Raw genomic sequence first — 14,823 nt, forward strand, 5'->3', positions numbered from 1 at the left:
GATTCAAGGGATTGTACTACCCAGACAATCTGAGCACATGCTCACTGCTTGAGCTATTCTCCTCCATCTATAGAACTTGTTGGAGACTTCATATCTCTCAACTCGGGTATTTGCTTGAAATATTAACTTCAACTCCTGGAACATCTCATATGGTCCATGACGTTCAAAACGTCTTTGAAGTCCCGATTCTAAGCCGTTAAGCATGGTGCACTAAACTATCAAGTAGTCATCATATTGAGCTAGCCAAACGTTCATAATGTCTGTATCTGCTCCTGCAATAGGTCTGTCACCTAGCGGTGCATCAAGGACATAATTCGTCTGTGCAGCAATGAGGATAATCCTCAGATCACAGATCCAATCCGCATCATTGCTACTAACATTTTTCAATTTAGTTTTCTCTAGGAACATATCAACAATAAAACAGGGGAGCTAAACGTGAGCTATTGATCTACAACATAGATATGCTAATACTACGAGGACTAAGTTCATGATAAATTAAAGTTTAATTAATCATATTACTTAAGAACTCCCACTTAGATAGACATCCCTCTAATCAGCTAAGTGATCACGTGATCCAAATCAACTAAACCATAACCGATCATCACGTGAAATGGAGTAGCTTTCAATGGTGAACATCACTATGTTGATCATATCTACTATATGATTCACGCTCGACCTTTCAGTCTCAGTGTTCCGAGGCCATATCTACATATGCTAGGCTCGTCAAGTTTAACCCGAGTATTCTGCGTGTGCAAAACTGGATTGCACCCGTTGTAGATGGGCGTAGAGCTTATCACACCCGATCATTACGTGGTGTCTGGGCACGACGAACTTTGGCAACGGTGCATACTCAGGGAGAACACTTTTATCTTGAAATTTAGTGATAGATCATCTTATAATGCTACCGTCAATCAAAGCAAGATAAGATGCATAAAAGATAAACATCACATGCAATCAATATAAGTGATATGATATGGTCATCATCATCTTGTGCTTGTGATCTCCATCTCCGAAGCACCATCATGATCACCACTGTCACCGAGGCGACACCTTGATCTCCATCGTAGCATCGTTGTCGTCTCGCCAATCTTATGCTTCTATGACTATCGCTACCACTTAGTGATAAAGTAAAGCATTACAGGGCGATTGCATTGCATACAATAAAGCGACAACCATATGGCTCCTGCCAGTTGCCGATAACTCGGTTACAAAACATGATCATCTCATACAATAAAATTTAGTATCATGTCTTGACCATATCACATCACAACATGCCCTGCAAAAACAAGTTAGACGTCCTCTACTTTGTTGTTGCAAGTTTTACGTGGCTGCTACGGGCTTAGCAAGAACCGTTCTTACCTACGCATCAAAACCACAACGATAGTTTGTCAAGTTGATGTTGTTTTAACCTTCGCAAGGACCGGGCGTAGCCACACTCGGTTCAACTAAAGTTGGAGAAACTGACACCCGCCAGCCACCTGTGTGCAAAGCACGTCGGTAGAACCAGTTTCGCGTAAGCGTACGCGTAATGTCGGTCCGGGCCGCTTCATCCAACAATACCGTCGAACCAAAGTATGACATGCTGGTAAGCAGTATGACTTATATCGCCCACAACTCACTTGTGTTCTACTCGTGCATATAACATCAACGCATAAAACCTGGCTCGGATACCATTGTTGGGGAACGTAGTAATTTCAAAAAAAATTCCTACGCACATGCAAGATCATGGTGATGCATAGCAACGAGAGGGGAGAGTGTTGTCCATGTACCATCGTAGACCGAAAGCGGAAGCGTTAGCACAACGCGGTTGATGTAGTCGTACGTCTTCCCAATCCGACCGATCAAGTACCGAACGTACGGCACCTCCGAGTTCAGCACATGTTCAGCCCAATGACGTCCCTCGAACTCCGATCCAACCGAGTGTTGAGGGAGAGTTTCATCAGCACGACGGCGTGGTGACGATGTTGATGTTCTACCGACGCAGGGCTTCGCCTAAGCACCGCTACAGTATTATCGAGGTGGACTATGATGGAGGGGGGCACCGCACACGGCTAAAAGATCAAACAGAGCAATTGTTGTCTCTATGGGGTGCCCCCTGGCTACGTATATAAAGGAGTGGAGGAGGGGAGGGGCCGGCCCTCTCTATGGCACGCCCTAGGGGAGTCCTACTCCCACCGGGAGTAGGATTCCCCCTTTCCTAGTAGAACTAGGAGCCCTTCCAAGTAGTAGGAGTAGGAGGGAAGGAAAGGGAAGGGAAAAGGAGAAGGAAGGAAGGGGAGCCCCCCCTCCCTAGTCCAATTCGGACCAGCCCATGGGGAGGGGTGCAGCCAAACTTTGAGGCCATTCTCTCCTTTCCGGTATGGCCCATTAAGGCCCAATACGAATTCCCGTAACTCCCCGGTACTCTCAAAAATACCCGAATCACACGGAACCTTTCCGATGTCCGAATATAATCGTCCAATATATCGATCTTTACGTCTCGACCATTTCGAGACTCCTCGTCATGTCCCCAGATCTCATCTGCGACTCCGAACTCCTTTGGTACATCAAAACATATAAACTCATAATATAACTGTCATCGTAACTTTAGGCGTGCGGACCCTACGAGTTCGAGAGCTATGTAGACATGACCGAGACATGTCTCCAGTCAATAACCAATAGCGGAACCTGGATGTTCATACTGGCTCCTACATATTCTACAAAGATCTTTATCAGTCAAACCGCATAACAACATACGTTGTTCCCTTTGTCATCGGTATGTTACTTGCCCGAGATTCGATCATCGGTATCTCAATACCTAGTTCAATCTTGTTACCAGCAAGTCTCTTTACTCGTTCCGTAACACATCATCCCGCAACTAACTCATTAGTTTCAATGCTTGCAAGGCTTAAGTGATGTGCATTACCGAGAGGGCCCAGAGATACCTCTCCGACAATCGGAGTGACAAATCCTAATCTCGAAATACGCCAACCCAACAAGTACCTTCGGAGACACCTGTAGAGCACCTTTATAATCACCCAGTTACGTTGTGACGTTTGGTGGCTGCTACCTCTTGAGCTTGCGTTGGATTTCCCTGAAGAGGAAAGGATGATGCAGCAGAGTAGCGTAAGTATTTCCCTTCGTTTTTGAGAACCAAGGTATCAATCCAGTAGGAGGCTACGCTCAAGTCCCTCGTACCTGTGATAGCTACTCGCAACCAACGCGATTAGGGGTTGTCAATCCCTTCACGGTCACTTACGAGAGTGAGATCTGATAGATATGATATTTTTGGTATAAATATGCAAAGTAAAAGTAAAAGGTAAAATAAAAGCAAAGCAAGATAAAAGTGGTGGAGATTGATATGATGAGAATAGACCCAGGGGCCATAGGTTTCACTAGTGGCTTCTCTCAAGAGCATAAGTATTCTACGGTGGGTAAACAAATTACTGTTGAGCAATTGACAGAATTGAGCATAGTTATGAGAATATGTCGGCATGATAATGTATATAGGCATCACGTCCGTGACAAGTAGACCGAAACGATTCTGCATCTACTACTATTACTCCACTCATCGACCGCTATCCAGCGTGCATCTAGAGTATTAAGTTAAAAACAGAGTAACGCTTTAAGCAAGATGACATGATGTAGAGAGATAAATTCATGCAATATGAAATAAACCCCATCTTGTTATCCTCGATGGCAACGATGCAATACGTGCCTTGCTGCCCATTCTGTCACTGGGAAAGGACACCGCAAGATCGAACCCAAAGCTAAGCACTTCTCCCATGGCAAGAACTACCAATCTAGCCGGCCAAACCAAACGGATAATTCGAAGAGACTTGCAAAGATAACCAATCATGAATAAAAGAATTCAGAGAATATTCAAATATTATTCATAGATAGACTTGAACATAAACCCACAATTCATCGATCTCAACACACACCACAAAAAGAAGATTACATCGAATAGATCTCCACAAGAGAGGGGGAGAACTTTTTATTGAGATCCAAAAAGAGAGAAGAAGTCATCTAGCTACTAACTATGGACCCAAAGGTCTGAGGTAAACTACTCACACTTCATCGGAGAGGCTATGATGATGTAGAAGCCCTCCGTTATGACGGCCCTCTTTCGGCGGAGCTCCGGAATAGGCCCCAAGATGAGATCTCATTGATACAGAAAGTTGCGGCGGTGGAATTAGGTTTTTGGCTCCTCTTCTGATCGTTCGGGGGTACGTAGGTATATATAGGAGGAAGGAGTACGTCGGTGGAGCATCGAGGGGCCCACGAGGCGCGCCCCCACCCTCGTGACCGCCTCTTTGATCCCTTGCAGTAGGGTCCAAGTCTCCTGGATCACATTCGGTGAGAAAATCACGTTCCCGAAGATTTTATTCCGTTTGGACTCCGTTTGATATTATGTTTCTCCGAAACACTGAAATAGGCAAAAAACAGCAATTCTGGGCTGGGGCTCCGGTTAATAGGTTAGTCCCAAAAATAATATAAAAGTGGAAAATAAAGCCCAATATAGTCCAAAACAATAGATAATATAGCATGGAGCAATCAAAAATTATAGATACGTTGGAGACATATCAGGCATCCCCAAGCTTAATTCCTGCTCGTCCTCGAGTAGGTAAATGATAAAAAGAGAATTTTTGATGCGGAGTGCTACTTGGCATAATTTCAATGTAAATATTCTTAATTGTGGTATGAATATTCAGATTAGAAAGATTCAAGACAAAAGTTCACATTGACATAAGAAATAATAATACTTCAAGCAAACCAACAAAGCAATTATGTTTTCTTAAAGTAACATGGCCTAAAGAAAGTTCATCCCTACAAAATCATATAGTTTAGTCATACTCCATTTTCGTCACACAAGAATGCTCTCATCATACACAACCCCGATGACAAGCTAAGCAATTGTTTCATACCTTAATAATTTCAAACTCATAAACTTTTATGCAATACATGAGCATGAGCCATGGATATAGCACTATAGGTGGAATAGAATAATGATGGGGGTTATGTGGAGAAGACAAAAAAGGAGAAAGTCTCACATCAACGAGGCTAATCAATGGGCTAGGGAGATGCCCATCGATTGATGTTAATGCTAGGAGTAGGGATTGCCATGCAACGGATGCACTAGAGCTATAAATGTATGAAAGCTCAACAAAAGAAACTAGTGGGTGCGCATCCAACTTGCTTGCTCATGAAGACCTAGGGCACTTGAGGAGGCCCGTTGTTGGAATATACAAGCCAAGTTCTATAATGAAAAATTCCCACTAGTATATGAAAGTGATAACATATGAGACTCTCTATATGAAGAACATGGTGCTACTTTGAAGCACAATATATGAGACTCGCTATATGAAGAACATGGTGCTACTTTGAAGCACAAGTGTGGAAAAAGGATAGTAGCATTGCCCCTTATTTATTTATTTTCTTTTTTTGGGCCTTCTTTTTTTTCTTTGGCCTTTTTTTTGGACAATGCTCTATTTAACGATGATCATCACACTCCTATTTATTTACAATCCATTGATTACAACTCGATACTAGAACAAAGTATGACTCTATATGGATGCCTCCGGTGGTGTACCGGGATATGCAATGAATCAAGAGCGACATGCATGGAAAATTATGAACGGTGGTTTTGCCACAAATACGATGTTAACTACATGATCATGCAAAGCAATATGACAATGATGATGCGTCATGATAAACTGGATGGTGGAAAGTTGCATGGCAATATATCTCGGAATGGCTATGGAAATGCCATAATAGGTAGGTATGGTGGCTGTTTTAAGGAAGATATAAGGAGGTTTATGTGTGACAGAGCGTATCATATCACGGGGTTTGGATGCACCGGCGAAGTTTGCACCAACTCTCAATGTGAGAAAGGGCAATGCACGGTACCGAAGAGGCTAGCAAGGATGGAAGGATAAGAGTGTGTATAATCCATGGACTCAACATTAGTCTTAAAGAACTCATATACTTATTGCAAAAATCTACAAGTCATCAAAAACCTCGGTACTACGCGCATGCTCCTAGGGGGATAGATTGGTAGGAAAAGACCATCGCTCATCCCCGACCGCCACTCATAAGGAGGAAAACCAAATAACACCTCATGTTTCAAATTTGTTGCATAACGTTTACCATACGTGCATGCTACGGGACTTGCAAACTTTTAACTCAAGCACTTCTCAAATTCACAATTACTCTACTAGCATGACTTTGATATTACTACCTCCGTATCTCAAAACAATTATCAAGCATCCAACTTTTCTTAGTATTCAACACACTCAAAAGAAAGTTTCACAAATCTAGAATACCAGGTATGTTATTATTAAGCAAATTACCATGTTATTAAGAGACTCCCAAAATAATTTAAGTGAAGCATGAGAGATCAATAGTTTCTTTAAAACAAATCCACCACCGTGCTCTAAAAGATCTAAGTGAAGCACATAGAGCAAAATTACTAAGCTCACAAGGTATAAGTGAAGCACATAGAGCAAAATTATAACGCTCAAAAGATATAAGTGAAGCACATAGAGTATTCTATCAAATCTAATTCATATATGGCTCTCTCAAAAGGTGTGTGCAGCAAGGATGATTGTGGTATACTGACAACCAAAGACACAAATAATACAAGACGCTCCAAGCAAAACACATATCATGTTGGTGAATAAAAATATAGCTCCAAGTAAATTACCGATGGAAGTGGACGAAAGAGGGGATGCCTTCCGGGGCATCCCCAAGCTTTGACTTTTTGGTGTCCTTGAATTATATTGGGGGTGCCATGGGCATCCCCAAGCTTAGGCTCTTTCCACTCCTTGTTCCATAATCCATCACAAGAATTCACCCAAAACTTGAAAACTTCACAACACAAAACTTAAAGTAGAAAAACTCGTGAGCTCCGTTAGCGAAAGAAAACAAAAGACCACTTCAAGGTACTGTAATGAACTCATTCTTTATTTATATTTGTGTTAAACCTACTGTATTCCAACTTCTCTATGGATTATAAACTATTTTACTAACCATAGATTCATCAAAATAAGCAAACAACACACGAAAAACAGAATCTATCAAAAACAGAACAGTCTGTAGTAATCTGTAGGTAGCACAAGATCTGGAATCCCAAAAATTCTAAAATAAATTGCTGGACGTGAGGAATTTATCTATTAATCATCTGAAAAAGAATTAACTAAATATCACTCTCCAAATAAAAATGGCAGCAGTTCTCGTGAGCGCTAAAGTTTCTGTTTTTTACAGCAAGTTCAACAAGACTTTCCCCAAGTCTTCCCAATGGTTCTACTTGGCACAAACACTAATTAAACACAAAAACACAACCAAAACAGAGGCTAGATAATTTATTTAATACTAAACAGGAGCAAAAAGCAAGGAATAAAAATAAAATTGGGTTGCCTCCCAACAAGCGCTATCGTTTAACGCCCCTAGTTACGCATAAAATCGAAGATAGATCTAGGTATTGCCATCTTTGGTAGGAAATCCATAAGTGGCTCTCATGATAGTTTCATATGGTAATTTTATTTTATTTCTTGCAAAGTGTTCCATGCCATTTTTTAAAGTAAATTGAAATCTAATATTCCCTTCCTTCATATCAATAATCGCACCAACCGTTCTAAGGAAAGGTCTACCAAGAATAATAGGGCAAGAAGGATTGCAATCTATATCAAGAACAATGAAATCTACGGGCACATAATTCATATTTTCAAAAATAAGAACATCATTAATTCTTCCCATAGGTTTCTTAATAGTGTAATCCGCAAGATGCAAGTTTAGAGAGCAATCATCAAAATCGCGGAAATCTAGTAAATCACACAAAGTCTTGGGAATAGTAGAGACACTAGCACCTAAATCACACAAAGCATAGAACTCATGATCTTTAATTTTAATTTTAATAGTTGGTTCCAACTCATCATAAAGTTTTCTAGGGATAGAAACTTTCAACTCAAGTTTTTCTTCATAAGATTGCATCAAGGCATCAACAATATGTTCGGTCAAGGCTTTATTTCGACTATAAGCGTGTGGAGAATTTAGCATGGATTGCAACAAGGAAATACAATCAATTAAAGAGCAACTTTCATAATTAAATTCCTTGAAATCCAATATAGTGGGTTTAGCAACATCTAGATTTTTATTTCTTTTAATCCCACTTTCATCAATTTCATCATCAAGATCTAAATACTCCGAATTTTTAGAAAGCCTTCTAGGTAAAGGAAGATCATATTCAGTTTCATCAAGATTCATATTGCAAAACAAAGATTTAATAGGGGACACATCAATAACTTTTAGATCTTCATCTTGATTTTCATAGGAATTGGAAGAACACGCTTTAATAAAGGCATCTTTTTAAGCACGCATCCTAGCGGTTCTTTCCTTACACTCATCAATTGAAATTCTCATGGCTTTTAGAGACTCATTGATATCATGCTTAGGTGGAATAGATCTAAGTTTCAAAGAATCAACATCAAGAGCAATTCTATCAATGTCCTAGCCAAATCATCAATCTTAAGCAATTTTTCATCAATCATAGCATTAAAATTCTTTTGCAAAGAAATAAATTCTTTAATATTAGATTCAAAATCAGAGGGCATCTTATTATAATTTCCATTAGAGTTGTTGTAGGAATTCCCATAATTATTAGAAGGATTACTAGGATATGGCCTAGGATTAAAATTCCCTCTATAAGCGTTGTTACCAAAATTATTCCTACCAACAAAATTCACATCCATAGATTCATTGTTATCCTCAATCAAAGTAGACAAAGGCATATCATAGGGGTCAGAAGAAATACTCTTAGTAGCAAATAATTTCATAAGTTCATCCATCTTTCCACTCAACACATTGATTTCTTCTATCGCATGCACTTTTTTGTTAGAAGTTCTTTCAGTATGCCATTGAGAATAATTAACCATAATATTATCTAGGAGTTTAGTAGCATCTCCTAAAGTGATTTCCATAAAAGTACCCCCCGCGGCCGAATCTAAAAGATTTCTAGAAGCAAAATTCAATCCGGCATAAAAATTCTGTATAATCATCCACAAATTCAAACCATGAGTAGGGCAATTACGTATCATTAATTTCATTCTCTCCCAAGCTTGTGCAACATGTTCATGATCAAGTTGTTTAAAGTTCATAATATCGTTTCTAAGAGAGATGATCTTAGCGGGAGGAAAATACTTAGAGATAGAAGCATCTTTGCACTTGTTCCATGAATCAATACTATTCTTAGGCAAAGACGAAAACCAAGCTTTAGCACGATCTCTAAGCGAAAAAGGAAATAGCTTCAATTTAACGACATCATTATCGACATCTTTTTTCTTTTGCATATCACATAAATCAACGAAGCTATTCAGATGAGTAGCGGCATCTTCACTAGGAAGGCCGGCGAATTGATCTTTCAAAACAAGATTCAACAAAGCAGCATTGATTTCACAAGATTCAGTATTAGCAAGAGGAGCAATCGGAGTGCTAAGGAAATCATTATTGTTGGTATTGGTGAACTCACACAATTTGGTAGTATCTTGAGCCATCGCGACAAACAAGCAAACAAGAGAAAACAGAAAAGAGAGACGGAGGAGGAGAAGGAGATTGGGAAAGAGAGGGCGAATAAAATGGCAAGGGTGAAGTGGGGGAGAGGAAAACGAGAGGCAAATGGCAAATAATGTAATGCGAGAGATAGGGACTGTGATGGGTACTTGGTATGTTGACATTTGCGTAGACTCCCCGGCAACGGCGCCAAAAATTCTTCTTGCTACCTCTTGAGCTTGCGTTGGATTTCCCCGAAGAGGAAAGGATGATGCAGCAGAGTAGCGTAAGTATTTCCCTCAGTTTTTGAGAACCAAGGTATCAATCCAGTAGGAGGCTACGCTCAAGTCCCTCGTACCTGCACAAAACGATAGCTACTCGCAACCAACGTGATTAGGGGTTGTCAATCCCTTCACGGTCACTTACGAGAGTGAGATCTGATAGATATGATATTTTTGGTATAAAGATGCAAAGTAAAAGTAAAAGGTAAAATAAAAGCAAAGCAAGATAAAAGTGGTGGAGATTGATATGATGAGAATAGACCCGGGGGCCATAGGTTTCACTAGTGGCTTCTCTCAAGAGCATAAGTATTCTACGGTGGGTGAACAAATTACTGTTGAGCAATTGACAGAATTGAGCATAGTTATGAGAATATCTAGGCATGATCATGTATATAGGCATCATGTCCGTGACAAGTGGACTGAAACGATTCTGCATGTACTACTATTACTCCACTCATCGACCGCTATCCAGCATGCATCTAGAGTATTAAGTTAAAAATAGAGTAATGCTTTAAGCAAGATGACATGATGTAGAGAGATAAATTCATGCAATATGAAATAAACCCCATCTTGTTATCCTCGATGGCAACGATGCAATACGTGCCTTGCTGCCCCTTCTGTCACTGGGAAAGGACACCGCAAGATCGAACCCAAAGCTAAGCACTTCTCCCATGGAAAGAACTACCAATCTAGTCGGCCAAACCAAACGGATAATTCGAAGAGACTTGCAAAGATAACCAATCATGCATAAAAGAATTCAGAGAGGATTCAAATATTATTCATAGATAGACTTGAACATAAACCCACAATTCATCGATCTCAAAGAACACACCGCAAAAAGAAGATTACATCGAATAGATCTCCACAAGAGAGGGGGAGAACTTTGTATTGAGATCCAAAAAGAGAGATCCATCTAGCTACTAACTATGGACCCGAAGGTCTGACGTAAACTACTCACACTTCATCGGAGAGGCTATGATGATGTAGAAGCCCTCCGTTATGACGGCCCTCTTCCGGCGGAGCTCCGGAACAGGCCCCAAGATGGGATCTCGTGGATACAGAAAGTTGCGGTGGTGGAATTAGGTTGTTGGCTCCTCTTCTGATCGTTTGGGGGTACATAGGTATATATAGGAGGAAGGAGTACGTCGGTGGAGCATCGAGGGGCCCACGAGGCAGGGGGCGCGCCCTAGGGGGGCGCCCCCCACCCTCATGACCGCCTCTTTGATCCCTTGCAGTAGGGTCCAAGTCTCCTGGATCACGTTCGATGAGAAAATCACGTTCCCAAAGATTTTATTCCGTTTGGACTCCGTTTGATATTCTGTTTCTCCGAAACACTGAAATAGGCAAAAAAACAGCAATTCTGGGCTGGGCCTCTGGTTAATAGGTTAGTCCCAAAAATAATATTAAAGTGGAAAATAAAGCCCAATATAGTCCAAAACAGTAGATAATATAGCATGGAGCAATCAAAAATTATAGATACATTGGAGACGTATCAGTGGCACACAAAGTGTTCCTCCGGTAAACGGGAGTTGCATAATCTCATAGTCATAGGAACATGTATAAGTCATGAAGAAAGCAATAGCAACAAACTAAACGATCAAGTGCTAAGCTAACGGAATGGGTCAAGTCAATCACATCATTCTCCTAATGATGTGATCCCGTTAATCAAATGACAACTCATGTCTATGGTTAGGAAACATAACCATCTTTGATCAACGAGCTAGTCAAGTAGAGGCATACTAGTGACACTCTGTTTGTCTATGTATTCACACATGTATTATGTTTCCGGCATTGTTGAGGAAATCGTTAACTGGTAGCTGCTCGGTTGGTTGGGGAGTAGGGGATTAATAGGCTAATCGGCAAGTTAATCGTCCATTTAATCAATTAATCGGTTGGTTTATCGGTTTATCGGCTACTCGGTGACCCTACGAGTAGGGATTAATCGGCAAGTTAACTGGTTAATCGGATGAATTCTTGAACAGGGGTTTCCGGTTAATACAATTCTAGCATGAATAATAAAAATTTATCATGATATAAGGAAATAAATAATAACTTTATTATTGCCTCTAGGGCATATTTCCTTCAATGCCACCATGACATGTGTGAATGAGGTAAAAGCAAAGAAATCAGAGAAATGGTTGTAGCCAAAGTCAGACATATTCATTAAGTCTCCTAGGAAGATCTCCTCCGTCTCTTTCATATTTCATATCCACGGGTCACATGGAGGGTGATAGCTCTCAAGTGTATGCAAGGTTTACGAGTCGACGAGTCGTTCTGAGGTTGAGACACATAGACTAATCGTCCTTGTACTCATAATCCATGAGTGTATGACAGTGTACAATGTGTGGTATGTAGCTTCTACATTTTTAGGTGCTGGTAATTTTTGCTGCCATTGGCCCATAGTGTTGTTCTGCTTCCTTCTACATAAGATAAACATGAGCTATGTTAGTGTCTATCACTTTTTTAAAGTAGAAACAACTTGGAGAAAAAATATGTTTGGTCTATTAAATTTCTCTATATAAACTGAAGCATGGTTCTGCCAGCCATGAATTTTGCAGTGTAATAATTTTTAGTAAGTCCTTTCCAACCTTTTCATGTTCATATTTAAGCCTGACTAAATTATGTGGTGCATCATATTTCTGCACATATTAACTACACTCTCCATTCATGAAATTGGGTGTAAATTTTGTAACAATATTTAGACCAGTTAACCCCTGGAGCCTGCGCAAGTGGGAGCTATATGCACCGGGCTGCCCCTATTTTTTAATCTTGTGGTAGTTAAGCATTTCCAATTTCTAATAAAGAAAGCCTCCAGGTATCTAACCATAGAGTATTGCTCTGAAGTTACAAGCTACACTCTTTTGTTACAAAGCTTTCAGGTGTTGCTGCTAAAGAAAGCCTACCCTTAATAAGTATACAAAGAGCTCCTGTCTACTGGGGCAGCACTCTGGGTACATGGTCGAATGCCACTTCCATGTATCAAAAACAATTCTTTAGCTTGTAAGGACACGTATCCATGAAATTTTTATATGCTCAAAATGATACTCCTTGCTGAGGACTAGACATTAACTGAAACATGAATGGTGTTAATCTTCACATTTTTGTAAGAAACAGAGTAAGCAACTTCACATCTTGTATGTCTAACTAAGAAGACAGAGGGAACACACAATTCTGAAGTTTTCTGTAACTGTAGTATGCATGTGTGTACCTTCCTCTCACTTTCCCTTCCCCTTTCCCTTTGTTAGCTACTCCTTTTTCGCATTTCTACCTCACAGGCCCTTTTTCATTTCTACAATTTGCACAGAAGAGAAGTGCGCCAAATAATGGATTCACCACAGTGACAAATCGCAATGTTACTTGTATAGAAGCTCACAAACCAAGAATGTTCAGTTTCTGAAAACCATAAGCATGTTATTATAGCAGCTCTGTTCATTTTCTTGTAATGACTAATGCTTTCATATCCTTCTTGGGCATGAAATGGTTCCAGAAACCAAAAGCCTGTTGTAAATTATATCAGTTCTCTATTTTTTTTTGTAATACCTAATGCATTCAGATCCTATTTGAATCGCAGTAAAACTGTAACGGAAATAGAAGTACTCCCTCCGTTCCAAAATAGATGACTCAACTTTGTACTAAAGTTAGTACAAAGTTGAGTCATCTATTTTAAAACGGAGGGAGTATCAGATAGCCAGGGCATGGAAGTGTTCACTGTTATGTTACATGTACCCAGCTGTACTATTTTGCAATGCTTCAATGCTTACAATACAGATATTTATTGGTCACATTTGAATGCTTATCAATAGTGCATGTGTGATTCCCTAGGGCTAACCGAACAAGTATATGAGATATATGAGATTAGAAGGGAAGGGTATTATGGGGAGCGGGTGCCAGGAGGATATGAGAACAAAATAAAAGCACGAAGGCGAATGTAATTAATTAGATATTTTCAAATTATTATACATGTAGATTCGTCGACCCCGAGCTCATCCCACGCGGCCCCGAGGAGGAGATGGCCTTTCGACTTGTGCTCCGCCATGCCCGGGAGGATGCCCGTGCACGGCTCTGCTCGGACTCCATCCATCGGGAATCCATTGCGTCCACCCAAATGGTGCATGGATCCGTCCCTAGGCCATCCATAGATGCCTCGCCGGAGGCCGTGCGGTCCGTCTGGCGTCCGAACGCACTGGCTTAGTTGGCGCACCGAGCATCGGGACGCACCACGGGCCTCGTCCGACGAGGCCATGTCACGGCATGCCCGCCGTGCAAGGCATCGGGCGTGGGAGGCGGCGGCAGCCCTCGCGGAGGTGGACATCCGTGAGGCACAGTCGCATTCTCCGACGCCCCATATGGCGCATCAATCCGGGCGCCGCAACCCACATCATGGTGGTCGGCGGCGGCTCGTCCCTGGATCGATCTAACGTCCATCGGCACGCAGCAGGATGCAGGCTCCGACGAGGAAGAGTAGGGCATTGGAGACAACGACGCCTTATGTCTCGTGATCCTGTGAGTGTCCCATGCCCTACTCTACCTTGCCGGCGACCGGGCCAACACTCTGGGGAGCGCACCCGGCCGTCGGACATGGCCTAGGCGGAGCCGGCGGGCGGGAGCGAAACCGGACGAAGCCCTGATCAAAGATCGCTACGTTGCATGTAATATTATGGATTTGAGGTTTTTAATTTAAAATATCCATATGTGGAATGCATTTTCTGAGGGGTGATTGGTCACTGTCCACAGACACGCCCGGGCGCGTTCGCAGACATTTGAGGGGTCAGATTTGCCAAGTCCGGCTGTAGATGTTTCTTAGTGGAGCAATAAGATGTCGACGTTTGTTGGGTTGTGGTGTAGGTTAGGATTATGGACTTAAAATGTATGAGCCTTGGCACTTGTCGTCGTTGTGGACTAACGAATTGCTTACTGCCTCTAGGTATGAACATCTCTGGATCCTTCTCTTCTTTGGATCCATTGTTTTTTTTTGCATATAGAAGAGAGAAGTCAACAGAAAGCACTTCAAAAATAA

This window comes from Triticum urartu, chromosome 5 (assembly GCF_003073215.2).
Source record: "Triticum urartu cultivar G1812 chromosome 5, Tu2.1, whole genome shotgun sequence".
Lineage (NCBI taxonomy): Eukaryota > Viridiplantae > Streptophyta > Magnoliopsida > Poales > Poaceae > Triticum > Triticum urartu.